Here is a 12842-nt window from a genome sequence, read left to right as displayed (position 1 = left end):
GCCCGGCCGGCGCCCAGGGGCACCCGCGGCCCCCACCGCCACCAACAGGAAGAACGCTAAGGGTGGCGCGCGGTCCTGGGGGGTGCCTCCTGGGCGTTTACCCCGTCCTCGGCGCTGGTAAGCGCGTAACTCGGTAACGGTGGTGATAGTTAAGAGTATCATGATAATAATAGTAATGAAAGTAATAATACCCGCAGCAAAACATAAAGGAACACTATATATATATATATATATATATATATATACACACACACACACACACACATACATGCATATATATGTATATATACATCTATGGATACAGGCATAGATGCATCTATGTATCTATACATATACGTATATACACACATATATGAATTTTAAAAAATTTTATATATATAAGATTTTTATATATATTTATATTTATATATATGTATACAATTATTGGCAAGTTAGCTAACATACCACATATACAGTGTGCTCTAGGCTTTGGGAGTAGATTCCCATGAGTCACCACTTACATCCAGCACCCGCTGCTCATCCCAAGCAGGGTCCTCCTCGATGCCCATCACCCACTTCCCCCTCTCCCCCACCAATCCTCAGTTTGTTCTCCGTATTTCAGAGCCTCTTATGGTTTGACTCCCTCTCAGTTCGTATCCGGTTTTTGTTTTTTTTTTTCCTTCCCCTCCCGCATGGTCTCCTGCTAAGTTTCTCAAGTTCCACACATAAGTGCAAACGTCTATCTGTCTTTCTCTTACTGACTTATCGCGCTTAGCAGAATACCCTCCGGTTCCATCCACGTTGCGCAAATGGCAAGATCTCATTCTTTTTCTTTGCTGAGTAATATTCCCTTGTAGATTATACACCACATCCTCTTTAGCCATTCATCTGTTGATGGACATTCGGGCTCCTTCCATACTGTGGCTCTTGTCGATAGCGCTGCTATAAACACGGGGGTGCATGCGCCCCCGTGAATGAGCACCCCTGTATCCTCTGGGTGTATTTGCAAATGACATATCAGATAAAGGGCTAGTATCCAAATTCTATAAAGAACTTACCCAAGCTCAACACCCAAGAAACAAATAACCCAGGGAAGAAATGGGCAGAAGACATGCATAGACACTTTTCCAAAGAAGACATCCGCATGGCCAGCAGGCACGTGAAAAGATGCTCAACGCCACTCCTCATCAGGGAAACACAAATAAAAACCACATTGAGATGCCACCTCACGCGGGTCAGAGTGGCTAAAATTAACAGCTCAGGCAACAACAGATGCTGGCGAGGACGCGGAGAAAGGGGATCTCTTCTGCACTCCTGGTGGAAATGCAAAGTGGTGCGGCCACTCTGGAAAACGGTGAGGAGGTTCCTCAAAAGACTAAAAATAGAGCTACCCTATGACCCAGCAACAGCACTACGAGGAATTTATCCAAAAAGGAACACTTCGATGCTACCATGGGCAAGGCACTGTGTTCAGGACTTTTAAGTCTATAGCTAACTGAGTAGAAATAGCAATCGTCCTCCGGGGATTTGGCAGCAAAAACCTCCCAAAAACCAAAAACCAAAACAAAACAAAAAAAACCCCGAAGAACAAAGATTTAAAAAAAAAAAAAAAGAAGAAGAAATAGCAACCGTTGTGTTTTTTATCAACGGTAACCAGAAATAACATTTTTTTTTGCCTCACACTTGCTGTGTGTGCACATACTATTCAAAATATTTCAAAGGATAGTGACACAAATTTGGACCGAGTGCTCTATGGGCATCATGACACCCTGCCTTAAAACTCTTCAAAGATGTCCCCAAATGAAAGCCAGAGTCATCTCCACAGCCCACAAGGCCCTGCAGGACCTGCCCCGTCCCCTCCCTGCCTTTCCCTCCTCCCTCTCTCCCCCTTGCCCATTTTGCTCCAGCCACGTGGGCCTCCTGGCTGTTCCTCCCACACGCCAGGCCCAGTGCTGCCCCAGGGCCTTTGCACAGGCTGTGCCCTCTGTCTGGCGTGCCCTCTCCCAGATCGTGCATGGCTCACTCTTTCATTCCTCATCACCTTCTCTCTCCACCTTATCTAAAGTCATTCGGCCCCCGTCACACGCTTCCTCAGGCTTGCTTTTTCCTCCATAGCATTTACACCCATTTTAACTTAATTCTAATATGCTATATATTTAATTGTTTATTAATAAACCACATAGCTCTCTCCAGGTGCCAGGCTCTGTGCTAGGTGTTCGACATGTACAAACTCATTTAATCCACACAACAACCCCTTGGGTGGGTACACATAAACAGATTCTCACAGACTGTAGTCAGAGTCAGTAGACGACGTGACTCTTGACCTCGGGGTTGTGAGTTCGAGCCCCACGTCGGGTGTAGAGATGACTTCAAAATGAATTAGATAAATAAACTTAAAAAAAAAACACTTAGTGTAATGTTTAAAAGATCAAAATGCAAAAAGTACAAGGGACACGATATCAAAAATTTAAATAAAGGCAGAATTAGTATTCCTGAGTTTTCCCGTTGACTCAGCATGGCAGTGTTACTGATCCCTGATTTTAATTTTTAATTTATTGTATTTTTATTCATTTTAAATTTAAAATGTTATTTCAAAACCAAGACGGTATCAGTGACAATGTCACGCTGAGCCAAAGGAAAAAATCAGCAATACTGATTCTATTTAAAATGTCGACATTCGGGGCACCTGGATGGTTCAGTCGGTTAAGCGTCTGACTCTTGATTTCAGCTCAGGTCATAGTCTTGAGGTTTGTGGGATCGAGCCCCGTATCGGGCTCTGTACTGACAGCACGGAGCCTGCTTGGGATTCTCTCTCTCTCTCTCTCTCTCTCTCTCTCTCTCTCTCTCTCCCTCCCTTCCTCTCTGCCCCTCCCGCGCACGCTCTCTCTCTCTCAAAATAAATCATTAAAAAATAAAATAAAATGTTGACATTCTGTTCGTTATGGATTTGTTGTTCATCAGTGTTGATTTTTAAAATTGCATGAAAAGAATCCCTATCTTGATGACTGAGTTTCCTGCACCCCCTTAAACTGCTCCGTAGGTGAGCTCACCCCGGTCCCTCCCTGCACAACCAACCCTCAGAGCAGCCGTAAGAGGGAAGTGATGTTTCTATACTCACTTGGCACAGGGGAAACTGAGGCTCAGAGAGGTCGAGTCGCTGGTGCAAGGCCACGCACAAAGAGCGCCGGGATTTGAACCCAGCCGGCCGACCCTGGAGCCCGCAACTTCCCACGACCCCGCACCGTCTTCCTCCAGCTACAGGTGGCTAAGCCTCAAGTTCCTTATTTGCCAAGTGACACCCCAGAGCGAACGGGGTGAAGTCCCTGGTGTGGATTCAGCGAGCTCATGGGTGAGGCTCCGTACAGGGTCTGGGACATTCCCCCCCCCCCCCCCCCCCCAATAAACGGCCGTTGTCAGGACTATTGCTGCCAGGGACCTGCCCGCCCCCAGACTGGAGCAGGACATCAGGCTTGGCTAGGAAGCGGGGGTGGGAGGGGTCACGGGTCCTCTTACAGCCTCCAGCCCTTGGTCCTGCCCAGCACCCCCCCCCCCCCGTTCCCGCTCAGCCCCAGGATGGGCTCGTGGAGCCGAGCTGGAGGCAGGCACCGTCTCCATGGAGATCTGAGCCTGATGCCCGGAGCCCTGTGGGCCTCTGATGTGCCAGGAGAGTGGGGAAAGAACAGAAATTAAACCCAGCAGACCCCCCCCCCCCCGGGAGCCAGAGATGCCTTTTCCTCACTCTCTTACTTCTACCCCAAACAAAGGGGTGGGGAAGGCGCTAGAGAGAGCCCAGCCCCGCTCCAGACTGACCCTGGGGACGGTAAACCCAGCATCCCACCGTCTGAACGATACCCGTCCCTGGAGCTCATTCCCTGACCCGGGTGGGGTCAGAAAGCAGCCGGTGCACCTGGAAACATCTGGAGCCCACACGGCCGATGCTCCAATTTGGGAGACCTGGTCACAATCAGCATCCTACCCGTTGGGACGGTACTGAAGAAGTGGGGGTGGGGGGGGGCGGCGGGAGCAGAGCCCGGGGTGGGGGGGGGGGGGGGGGGTGGGGGGGAGGCTTCCAGCAAGTCCCTTGGCTCCCCGGTCTTGGGGGCCCGTGCCTGCCAAGACAGGTGTCAGAATGTCCTCATCATGGCACCGTGTGGACCGACATGCCGTGGACACCTGGGTGGCCTCCGCCTCCCGGCCGTTGTGAATCCTCTGCTGGGAACAGGGGTGTGCAAAGCATCCGTTCACGGCCCAGCAATCGGCTCTTTGGGGTATAAACCCGGAAGCTGAATCGAGGGGTCAGATGGCGACTCTATCTTTAACGTTGTGAGGACCCGCCAGACTTTTCCACCGCGGCTGCCTCGTCTCATATTCCCCCAGCCGGGAGCGAGGGCTCCAATCTCCCCACATCCTCGCTGACACCTGTTATTCTCTTAGTTCCTCTCTTTTTTTTTTTAAGTAGTCGCCACCCTGGTGGGTGTGAGATGCACAAACACTATTTACGTTACATTTTCCTTGTTATCAGTCACCTCTTGAAAAAAAAAAAAACAACCTTAAATAAATTTATCTTAAAGGCAAATTTACATTGTTGCCTTTGAAAGGAACAAGGTTCAGGGGCACCTGGGGGGGCTCAGTCGGTTAAGCGTCTGACTTCAGCTCAGGTCATGATTTCACAGCTCGTGGGTTCGAGCCCCGCGTCGGGCTCTGTGCTGACAGCTCAGGGCCTGGAGCCCGCTTCAGATTCTGTGTCTCCCTCTCCCCCCCCCACCCGCCCCCACTTCGCTCACGCTGTCTCTCTCTCTCTCAAAAATAAACATTAAACACTTTTTAAATTAAAATAAAAATAAAAAAATAAAAGAAATACGGTTTATTAGATACGCGGGTAGAAGGTTTCAACTGAACACTAAGGCTTTCACTCTGCATGCATGAGAAGCGTTACAGACCCGTTAACCCTGGAGAAACTTCCTCTGACTTAAATGGAACAGCAGGTGGGCTTGGAAAAGGTGGGCCTTTCTCACACTACGGTTTTTCCATCCATCTCTGAAAATCCCAGTGGGGTTTCCCCACATTTTGGGAAACCCTGCTTTAGGGGACAGGGCTCTAACCCTAATAAAAAGCGGTTTGGGCTGTGTGGCCTTGGGTGAGTCACCTCAACTCTCCGGGCCCCAGCTCCATCATCAATAAATCGTGGGGAGGGGCAGTGACAGTTCTGTGAAGGGAATCTGTGAGGCTCAAGTGATACCACGGATAGGGGGTGGGGTGAGCCCCCCAGTCCCGAAATAACGGTGCCCAAGAAACACCGAGTTTCTACACTCCCTACAAATTTACTTAAATCCTGATTCTTGCCATCCTTCCCCTGGCTGGTGGGAAGCCCCTGGGACTGACTTTCCTGTGTCAAAACCCCTTCCTCCCCGAGGAGGCCCTGGGCACCCCCTCCAGGCCGTGTGTGCCCTGAGAACTGCCCCCCACCTCTGCTTAGGATCCTTCCCGAGAGCAACTGGAAGGAGGCACTTTGTAAACTGTAAGGAGACGTCAAGAAAGACTTCGAGGCACAGCAGGAACGTTCTGGGGGCAGGAAAGCCAAGCCCAGGGAATAATGCCGAGGCCAAGAGTGGGATCGACACCAGCGACCATTGTATCAGCTAGCTACAGCTGTGTAACAACTTATAACCACCTCACTGGCCCGGAACACGTGTCTCCTGCTCGTGGCTTCCCTGGGCCAGTAATTGGAGCACAGTGAGCGACTGGGTTCGCTCCCCAGTCCCACGAAGCTGCAATCGAGGGCTCAGCCTGGCGGCATCCAGAGCGCAAGGTCTCTCCATGCTCGGGACTTTGCCGTCCACACTTTCTTGCTCGGCCCCAGGTGCCACCCGCATTCCTCACCACACAGCCCCCCTCCAGGGCCGTGTGTCTCGGGGCCCGCAGGACAATCTGCTCCTGTCGGCTAAGGCGGAGTCTTTCCTGGAAAGGGCGTGTGCCCACCTGGGCATCCTGCCCAAAATGTGGGTTCTGACCCTGCCCGTGGAGGGAAATGGCGGGTCAGCGGGCACGGGCAGCGTGGGGCCTCTGCCCTTTGGTGGTCTCCGAACGGCCAGCCTGAGTGCCTCCCTGGGTGATGGTCAGCTTGGACGTGTCCCTTTGGACCCTGATGCCTCTTGGCCCTGCTCTGCCCTCCACGCACTGGCTCACTGCTCAGGCTGCCCACCGCTCTTCTAGCACATTCCAGAGGATCTAGGGGCTGGTGATGTGTCCGCTGGGCACATACATCGCATCTCTACTCATCCCAGATGCCTCCTGCCTCCACACATCCACACAGAGCAGAGGTCTCTGGTCCTCACCGACCCGCCTCAACTGTCCTCCCTTGTGCTGGGAAGGAGCTACCCCTTCCCTCCTGCGGGAACCCCGATCTCCGCTGGGGTTCTCCCAAGTCCCTGATCCCTGCCCTGTGGCCCCTGGGATGGAAAATGATTCTTCCTTGGGTCAACCTCTCGATGCCCCCTCTCAACAAACTCCGCTCGGCCCAGTGAGCCTGGGAGGAGGGGGCATGGCCTCCCTCCGCCTCCCCGGGTGGGGCTCTGCCCTCCGGCCACCGCGCATGTGGCCAGGCATGGACACCTGCCCCGGAGGGTCAGTGAATTCTTCCTGTGGGAATTTGAGGCTGAGAGCGAGGGGAGCCCTCCATGGGACTGAGTGCCTGTCAGAACGGGTTGGGGTCGTCTCCTGTAGGATTCCGTGCGTGTGAAATGTTCGGAACAGCAAATCCAGAGACAGACAGCGGACCGCGGCTACCAGAGGCTGGCGGAGGGACTGTCGATGGGGACCAGTGTCTTTTAGGGTGATGGAATAGTCTGGAATTAGGCGTGATGGATGCACAACTCTGTGCATGTACTACAAACCACGGCCAAGGACGCTTTAAAAGGGTGAGTTTTGTGGTAAGCCATCAAAATCTGGGGAGAAAGCAGGCAAAAAACCTCTTTGACCTCGGCCACAGCAACTTCTTACTCAACACGTCTCCGGAGGCAAGGGAAACCAAAGCAGAAATGAACTACTGGGACCTCATCAAGATAAAAAGCTTCTGCACAGCGAAGGAAACAATCGGCGAAACTAAAAGGCAACTGACGGAACGGGAAAAGATATTTGCAAACGACACGTCAGATAAAGGGCTGGTATCCAAAATCTATAAAGAGCTTATCAAACTCAACATCCAAAACACAAATAATCCAGTGAAGAAATGGGCGAAAGACATGAATAGACACTTCTCCAAAGAAGACATCCAGACGGCCATCAACACATGACAAAACGCTCAACATCACTCCTCATCAGGGAAATACGAATCAAAACCACCATGAGATACCCCCTCACACCTGTCAGAGTGGCCAACAGTAACAACTCAGGCAACAACAGATGTTGGCGAGGATGCGGAGAGAGGGGATCTCTTTTGCATTGTTGGCGGGAATGCAAACTGGTGCAGCCACTCTGGAAAACAGTTTGGAGGTTCCTCAAAAAATTAAAAATGGAACTACCCTACGACCCAGCCATTGCACTACGAGGCATTTACCCAAGGGATACAGGTGTGCTGTTTCGAAGGGACACATGCACTCCCGTGTTGATAGCAGCACTATCGACAAGAGCCAAAGTCTGGAAAGAGCCCAAATGGCCATCGATGGATGAATGGAGAAAGAAGATGTGGTCTATATATACAATGGAGTGTTACTCGGCAATCAAAAAGAATGAAATCTTGCCATTTGCAACTATGTGGATGGAACTGGAGGGTATTATGCTGAGTGAAATTAGTCAGAGAAAGACAAATATCATAGGACTTCACTCATATAAGGACTTTAAGAGACAAAACAGGTGAACATAAGGGAAGGGGAACAAAAATAACATAAAAACAAGAAAGGGACAAAACAGAAGAGACTCATAAATATGGAGAACAAACTGAGGGTTACTGGAGGGGTGGTGGGTGGGGGGATGGGCTAAATGGGGGATGGGCATCAAGGAATCTACTCCTGAAATCATTGTTGCACTAGATGCTAACTAACTTGGATGTAAATTAAAACAATAAATTTTTTAAAGGTTTACTTAAAAAATACAAAGCAAAAAAAAAAAAAAAATGTAGGAGGGATGGGGTGAGGGGCACCCGCCCTCCGTGGCCATAGAGTGTCACCCAGACCGGAGGGTGGCCTTTGAGGAGCACCGGGGTCCGCACACAGAACCTCCCCACAACTTAGGGGTCACCAAGGGAAGAAACCCCAGATGCCACATTAGCCACGCCACCAGGGTTCACGCCCCGGGCGGGACATGGCACCCGGGTTTCACTTCTGTCTGTGGTATCCCCGTGCCCTCCCCCAACACAGAAGCTGAACCCCATCCTGTGGACACACCAGAAAGCCAGGACTGTGGGGGCTGTTCTACAGAAGAGTGGCCAGGCCCCCTAAAAGTGTCAAGATCCTAAGACACAAAGGTGGAGAATGCTCCAGGGGTAAAGGAGGCTAGAGAGACAGAATCCCAGAAGGCGGGCGTGATCTGGAACGTTCTTTACCACGGAGGATGCTGTTGGGGACAATGACCAATGCTGGAGTCAGTCTGTCATCTGTATTGGTGTCCACTTCCCGAGCTGGGCGGGTGCTCTGTGAGGAGGGCACTTTAGGAAACGCATTTGGGTTTAGGAGCGGGGTGAGGGGACAGACAGGGAGAGGGAGAAACGCAGGAAGCAGATGTGAAATGTCAGCGTTTGCAGAATGCACGGAGGCTTTGAAAACTTCCGGGTGTTTCTAGAACGTTTCCGTAAATCTGAAATGATGTCCAGATAAAAAGTTAGGAAACAGGGGTGCCTGGGTGGCTCGGTCAGTTGAGCGTCCGACTTCGGCTCAGGTCACGATCTCACAGTTCGTGAGTTCGAGCCCCACGTCGGGCTCTGTGCTGACGGCTCAGAGCCTGGAGCCTGCTTCGGATTCTGTGTCTCCCTCTCTCTCTGCCCCTCCCCTGCTCACAGGCTGTCTCCCTCAAAAATAAATAAACATTAAAAAAAATTTTTTTAAGTTAGGAAACAGAAAGCAAATGTTTGGGAAGCACGGGGTTAGCACCCCCATCTGTCCCTTTAGAGCCGTGCCCGCCATGAGCCTCTCTCTCTGTCTCTGTCTCTCTCTCATGCCTTCTTCTCAGAGATCTCTCTGGTCCTTGGGCCGGCCCCTGGAGTCCTGGGCCACGACGGGTGGAGACATTTCTGCAGCCCCTTGGAACCATGTGTCTCAGCAGCTGGCTCAGCCCTCCCCGGGCCTCCGGACAGATCAGAAGCAGGAGCGTCTCTCAGAGGCCGCGAGTGTGTGCTCAGTGCCAAACAACCACGGCTCCACCTTGCTCTCTGGACAGTCTCTCCACTAAGAGAGGAAAACCAGAGTGGAGGTGGGGGATCGCAGGCTCTTCCTGGAGAGGGCTGGGGGGCAAACATCTTGGGCTTGGGGGGGGCACAGGGTCCCCCCACTCCCCGCTCAGCTCCGCCCTTGGGAGTGCCCCTGATACGTAGTGAGCTGAGCGTGGCCACATGCAAGTGAAACTTTATTTACAATCACGGGTAGCCGGACTAGGCCACGGGCCCCAGCGTGCTGACCTCCGGGTGCACGTGCTCCCCCCAGGGCTCCGAAAGGCACCCGGGAAGGTTTGTGATGGCCGAAGGTTGGGGAAAGCTATGCGTCCGTCAGCAGGAAAGTGGGTCACTCCAGGCACCTTCCCGGGACGGAATATTAGATGGCGACAAAAAAGGGATGTGCGCGGGGCGCCTGGGTGGCGCAGTCGGTTAAGCGTCCGACTTCAGCCGGGTCACGATCTCGCGGTCTGGGAGTTCGAGCCCCGCGTCAGGCTCTGGGCTGATGGCTCAGAGCCTGGAGCCTGTTTCCGATTCTGTGTCTCCCTCTCTCTCTGCCCCTCCCCCATTCATGCTCTGTCTCTCTCTGTCCCAAAAATAAATAAACGTTGGAAAAAAAAAAAAAAAGGGGACGTGCGTGTGTAAGAGGACGCCAGACCAGGACACTTTGATGCTGTTGGTGTAAAATGTTGAAGCCGCACACACAACACTGCTGAAAAGTGTCCGGTTTGTAAGGATGCATGTAAGAATTTTTTCTAAAGAACAAAAAGGATACAGGCTGGAGACGGTGACTCCAGGGAGACCGAGGTGGCTTGGAAGGAGGTTCACTTGTGTTTTACTGCCTCAAAACAAAGGCCCCTGGGGTAGAGGTCAAAGCCACGTGTGACCCCCGTGGGGTCCTCATGGAGGCTGCAGGATGCTTGTTGGATTTCACCTTCACCCAAATCATTTGCTGCCGCTGCCCAGGGCTAATGACACTTCACTTATCCACACCGAGGAGGCCCACAGAACAAAGTCACCTTCCCGACCATCCTCCGGGAGCCAGTGACCTCTCCAAATGCAAGCTGGGCCCCATCCCTCCTCTCCTCGGCCCACCTCCTCCCCACATTCCCCATCACGTTGGTAGTAAGAGGCAGAGGACCTGCTGATTCCCTGGAGGCCCCGCAGGACCCTCCCCGCCTCCCTCTCTCCCCTTGGCTCACACTGCTCCTCCCACACACCAGGCACCATCCTGCCCCGGGGCCTTTGCACAGGCTGTGCCCGATGCCTGGACCACTGTCCCTAATTTCCACACGGCTTAATCCTTGTCATTCCGACTTTACTCAAGGGCCTAGTTTAGGGCCTCTCACCATCCAGTCCCCATCTATTCTTTCCTTAGTCGCCCGTCTTCCCAGCAGACAGCGAGCCTCAGGGTGGCTGGGAGAGTGTCTCCCCTCCGTGTCTCCCCCAGCCCAGCGTGGCACCTGACACATGGCAGGTGGGCAGGTACTGGTTGACTCCACAGCCTAATGACACTAATCCGCAGTGACGTGATCGGCAGTCACCTGGGGACGAAGAGGGCACTGAGAGGGGTGGCGACGGAGAGTGAGGGATCATTCCAGAGCACTCGTACGTTCACACGTGAGGGGGTGTCGACACCGCGTCTTCGTACCTCACACCACACACTTCACACCCAGCGCCTACAGAGCTGTCTAAAGAGAAACAAGGCTGAGCCTTGAACAGCACGGTTTGAACCAAGTGGGTCCCCTTGCACGTGCACCTTTTACAGCACAGCGCTGGGATCTGCTTCCTCTTCCTCGTGATCGTGATTAGAGTTAACTTTCTTTCCCCAGCTTACTTTGAGAATACAGCACATAAAACACATAACACACAGAGATCAGAGCAGGTAACACGCAAAACACACAGAGATCAGAGCAGGTAACACGCAAAACATACAAGAGATCACAGCAGGTAACACGCAAAACATACAGAGATCAGAGCAGGTAACACGCAAAACATACAGAGATCACAGCAGGTACCATGCATAACATACAGACATCACAGCAGGGAACACACATAACATACAGAGGTCAGAGCAGGGAACACGCATAACGTACAGAGATCAGAGCAGGCAACACGCATAACGTACAGAGATCAGAGCAGGGAACACGCATAACGTACAGAGATCACAGCAGGTAACACGAATAACACACAGAGATCAGAGCAGGTAACGCATAAAATACAAAGATCACAGCACGTAACACGCATAACATACAGAGATCGCAGCAGGGAACACGGCTAACACACACACATCACAGCAGGGAACTCGTAACACACTAACTTGTGTTCATCGGCTGCCGGCATCATTGCTCAGGCTTCTGGTCGACTGGAGGCTATCAGTGGTCAAGCTCTGGGAAGTCAAAAGTTGTATGCAGAGTTTCGACAGTGTCCCTAACGCCCATGTCAAGGGTCAACCGTGTTTAAAACTTACGCGATTTTCAAAATGGGATTTCATATACACCACACACTCTAGGAAACAGGATGGGAAAAAGTCCAGCTACAGTGATTGGTGGCTTGTTTTCCTGGTTTCTTTTTTTTTTAATTAATTATTCATTTATGTTGATTTTTGAGAGAGACAGAGCACAAGCAGGGGAGGGGCAGGGAGGGAGCGGGACACAGATCTGAAGCTGAGCTGTCAGCACAGAGCCTGACGCGGGGCTCGAACCCACGAACCGTGCGATCATGACCTGAGCTCAAGTCGGACGCTCAACCGACTGCGCCACCCCACCCGGGCGCCCCCGTTTTCCCGTTTTCAGGCCATGGAACTTTGTGTGTAAAAAGGAAAAGGAAAAACCCGTGTACGTTAACACGAGTAGATGACCGTCTGGCTTCTCCCTCTGAACCGTGCGCAGTTTTACCTGGGCCCGTGGGGGTGGAGAGGGGGGCGGGCCGAAGGGAAGGGAGATGGTCCCGACGCTGGGGCTGGGGGTCCCTGGGGAAACCCGGCCAGTCCCCGCTCCAGGCCCAGCCCACCACGACGGTGGCCCCTCCCCTTGGGCGCCGGTATCCCCTCCCCCTCCCCCGCCCCGTCCAGCCCATCCTTCGGCCTGGACCTGCGCGGCCCTCGGGTCCTGGACGCCTCCCGCCCTCGTCCTCCCCTCAGCGGCCACGCAAGGGCGCCCGCGAGCACGCCACCAGGCGAAGGATCCCCTCCGGGACTCCCCGCAGCCCGTCTACACCACCTGCCGGCGGCTCGGAGCTCTGAGACCGCGCGCAGGCTGTCCTCTCCCACATCCAGAACACCAGCCCCTGAGAACACCTTGTTTGTTCTCACTGACCACCACAGAGGACACACGGACGCCGTTAACCGGCCGACAGATCTGGGTGGAGCCGAGCAGGGTAAGCCTGGGGGGCAGGCACCTGGCGGGAGCTCCCAGGCCTGGAGCAGAGACCTGGGCCCTGTATACCCAAAGTGGAGCGTTGCACCCGAGCGCCGCAGTGGCTGTGCTCCCGCTCGGACCGC

The sequence above is a fragment of the Herpailurus yagouaroundi genome, unplaced genomic scaffold (genome assembly GCF_014898765.1).
Source record: "Herpailurus yagouaroundi ecotype Mexico unplaced genomic scaffold, PumYag 295, whole genome shotgun sequence".
In the NCBI taxonomy this organism is placed as follows: domain Eukaryota; kingdom Metazoa; phylum Chordata; class Mammalia; order Carnivora; family Felidae; genus Herpailurus; species Herpailurus yagouaroundi.
The sequence above is the reverse complement of the archived record's forward strand: the minus strand, read 5'-3'. Positions refer to the sequence as shown.